At 35.2% G+C, this 4,230-nt stretch overlaps 1 pseudogene; it reads left to right on the top strand.

Moving 5' to 3' along the window:
* The first annotated feature begins 2,723 nt into the window (after positions 1–2,723).
* LOC118606639 lies at positions 2,724–2,842 on the top strand (annotated as a pseudogene).
* The last annotated feature ends 1,388 nt before the right edge of the window (positions 2,843–4,230 follow it).

Here is a 4,230-nt window from a genome sequence, read left to right as displayed (position 1 = left end):
AAAAAATTATGAAAACTGATTTTTGGGTTCCCTCATTCAACTTTCACCCTTCAATTTTCTTTTATTTTTGTACCATGCCATTCTTTTATTAAAAATTTGCTCTCTCTCACAAACGCAATCACTCACACACACACACACACACACACACACACACCCCTGACAAACTCACATTTAGGAACAACTGGGTGATAATCCCCTATATTTTAACAAGGATCAAGTTATTCAAGGCTGTGTTTTTGTATAGATCTGGCTAAATGGAGAGACATACCATGCTCCACAGAGAGATTATTCAGCATTCTTTCTGAATTAAATTATATATTCAATGTAATTCTAAATTTTAAAAGACCCACTTGAAATTTTTAAGGAACATGCAAATTAATCGCAAAGTTTATCTCAAAGAGCATATGCATACAAAAGAAACAAGAAACACTAAAAAAAGAATGAGGAAGAAAGATTTTCTCTAGCAGATGTTAAAACATGCTACAAATTTACAACTCAAAAAAATAAAACAAAACATTATATTAGCTCAAGAATATGAAAGAACAGATGACAGAGCTTAAGAACAGATCCGTATTTATATGAGGTAATATAAGAAAGAATAAGCTAGTTAATAAAAGGTAGAAATACATATGTTGATTGATTTGGAGGGAAAAATATAAGACAGCTGTGGTTTTTACGCAGCATCTAGTTTCTCCCATTTTTATGGTACTATCAGGAAAAAAAGAGTGGAACGTTGAGGTGTGTCCCTGCCTTTCCCTGATCCTCTCCTTAGCCCAAAGTTTGTTGATGAGATGATTTTCACCTGGGGTCTGAGTCTTGCGTAAGGGACCGATTTAGCTGAGATGTAGCCTCCCTCTTAATCCTGTTATTTTCAAGCTCATTTCTTCTGCTTTCTTTTCATCTATATGAACTCCCTTCTATCCTTCCAATGTCTTCTTAAGATTGATCAAATTAAAAAGAGTAAGAACACTAAATGATACAGATTGCTACCTAGCATTATAAAAAACTGAGTTCTAGGTAGTGACAGAGTTCAGAGCATGTTACTCCAAACATGCCAGTTTGGCATACTGAATACTTTGAGTTAAAGACACTTGAAAAACAGCAAATAAAAGAGAAACACTGATTTTCCTTCTTTTTCTTAAAAGTAGGAGATGAAATTCCTATATGAAAGGTGTCTGTCCTGCCTATACCAGAAGGAAAGTCACATTCTTGCCATCAAGAATGAGAAGTTGAGACAGAGAATTCTATACAAACAGACCTTGTTAAAATAATTTTTATCTTTCTTTAGCACACCCGCATAGTTCTGTCACTTCCACAATTGCCTTTCTTTGCTCAACCTGATGTAAAAGCAACTAGGTTTTGTCATTTCTTTGGGTCTTCATTTTCTTATGAGGGCTCCTGTGTCACATAAAACTTATCTTAAATACATTTGTATGCTTTTCTTTTGTTAACCTTGTCAGTTTAATTTTTAGACTCAAGGACCCTAAAAGTGTGGAGGAAAACTTTTTCTACTCTACAGTAGCTAAACATTTTCTTTTTTAAAGTATTGGAACACTTTTAAAATCTTGGTTTGGATTAGGTTTTCCTAAGTAGAAAAGACTCACAATGGCCATATGAGATTAACTTGACTCATATAAAATTCTATACAATGAAAGGCACAATAAATAGTTTTGAGAGACGAGGGACCGATAAGATAGAATATTTGGGACACATAAAACAGATACAAGATTAATAACCATAATCTAAAAAGACTCACGAATCTGTAAGAAAATGACAACTCATTAGAAACACATACTTAGAAGTAAGCTATTTATTGAAGAAATGTAAATGTTGATAAACACATAAACATGTGGAAAGATCCTCAAGTTCATTAGAACTAGGAAAATGCAAAAGTGACATAATAGTAAAGTAAATATTTTGTAAATAAGATTAAGATTAGAAAGTTTGATGATATCTGGGTTGGCTGATTTGGGGGAAATGTGCTCATATACCATTGATGGGAATATAAATTAGTGTAACATTTTTGGAGCAGTATGACAATTTCTATTAAAATATTACATGCTTATACTATTTGTCCAATAAATCCATGTCTACAAATTTTTCCTATAGAAGAATTTTCAGGTGCACAAACATATACATGATCTAAACATTTCCCAAGTATATCACATTTATTAACTTACTGAATCCTGTTGTGGAAATAAGACCATGAAATTTTCAAAAATTTAACTTTTTACTAAAAAGTTTGTTAGCAGGAAGAAATGAGGCAAGAGCATATCAATTCATCTCAGTTCCCACATGTAAAACTAAAAGAATATGAAAAATATTTTTGTATTCTCTTTGTTTTATATGAATGAATCCAAGATTGGGCCTTTGCTCCCACCTTCTAGAAATTGTTTTGGAATCCACAGAAGAGGAGCCCATGCACTTATAAGTAAATAAATTTATAGGACACATTTTGTTCAGGGTTTCTAACGTTAAAATTGTAGCTTTTTCCTATGGAGACATAATTGATAAATATTTACCAGAACACTAATGAATACATAAAAGTATTTTGAATATAGGTGGTCTGATTTTATTCATCCATTCTCATAACTCGATGAAGAAGATACTTTTTATTTTACCCATTTCACAGATGAGAAAACTAAGACTCAGAGAATGACCTGTCCAAGGCCACACAACTAGCAGGTGATGGTATCATCATCACGATTTAGAGGTAGGCAGTCTCCTACAGCCATGCCACCCTGAACAAGTCTGATCCCATCTGATCTCGGAAGCTAAGCACAGTCGGGCCTGGTTAGTACTTAGATGGGAGACTGCCTAGGAAAACCAGGTGCTGTAGGCGTAAAAAATAAAAAATAAGGGACTGTAAGCTGACAAGGTACTTGCAATCTGTGAGGTCAACCAAAGGTTGCCTCGTCTAAAATAAAAAAAAGAGGTGTAGGCAGTCTTGGCTCCAACACTGTAGGGCTAACCATAACACTGCCATAAACAATCATTTGTAAAAGTAGAGATCAAAACAAAACCCACGAACCTAAGTGTTCATTGATAGAGCAAACATTAAATAAGTTATGGCATTCCATTCTGTAGAATACCATGCAGCCAAATTACAAAGAATGAGGTAGATTTATATATATTGACACAGAAGAGCTCAACAATATGTTATCGAGTGCAAAAAGCAAATTCTGAAAATTACCTATGTCTATACATCTATATTTGTTTACATTTATATGTTTTGTTTGTAAAAACCTCTTTTCTTTCTTTTCCCCCTACGGTCAGTGTGCATGTGTTTGTGGATGGAGGGGTGGGAGTTGGGCTGCTGGTATCTACATCATTAGTCTGGAATCATACCCGCCCAAACTACTCAGAGTAATTCTCTATAACTTTATATATTTTGATACTTTAGAATTTTTTTTTCAAAGAGTATATGTTAATTTTAAAATCATTTAAATTTTTTGTAGGTAATACAGTCACATGTTTTTTAGAAAAACAAAGATATACGGTGAAAAAATTTTCTTCCATCTCTACTTCTCATCTATTCAACCTCCCTCACCATAAACATAGGTATCTGTCGGGGGCTGTTTTGACTAAGATGGCTGCCAGGCCGAAAATGGCTGCTCAGCAGGGTTTCCCGCCAAGGCCACGTAAGCCTCCCGGATGTATCTGCCTCGCTTCCCGCCAAAGGGACTTTTCGCGGGTCTTTCCGCCCGGCCCCTTTGTGTTACACAGTATCTCCTGAATGCCTCTGGCCAATCAGCCCTGCTAACGCAACATCACCCGATCACGCCCTATATAAGCCTGCAGCGAGCTTTAATAAACGAGACTTGATCAGAAAGCCTATCTTGTCTCCATTCTTTGCGTCGTCTTGTCTCCCTCCCCTCCCTGTTCTGTCTTAGGGTCCCTGTAGACTGTCCCGCGGGCCGGGACAGGTATCCTTTCTAAATTAGATATAAGCAAATATTTTTATAGAAGTAGCATATTGCATACAGAATTCTGTACCTTGCCTTTTCCACTATCACTATCTCTTAAAGATATTTCTGTATCAGTATAAAGAGAACATCTTTATTCTCATTTCCATCATAAGAATGAATCTATCACTGGATGTGGTAGACATTACATTATCAATGTACTGTCTTGTTGATAGATGTTTCATTTTTTTTCTAGTCTTTACCCAATGCACATAATGATAAAATAAACTGCTTTCTACAAATACCATTTTCCAAGGGTACAGAC

This window comes from Rousettus aegyptiacus, unplaced genomic scaffold (assembly GCF_014176215.1).
Source record: "Rousettus aegyptiacus isolate mRouAeg1 unplaced genomic scaffold, mRouAeg1.p scaffold_m13_p_1, whole genome shotgun sequence".
In the NCBI taxonomy this organism is placed as follows: Eukaryota; Metazoa; Chordata; class Mammalia; order Chiroptera; family Pteropodidae; genus Rousettus; species Rousettus aegyptiacus.
This window is presented reverse-complemented; position numbering and strand designations above follow the sequence as displayed.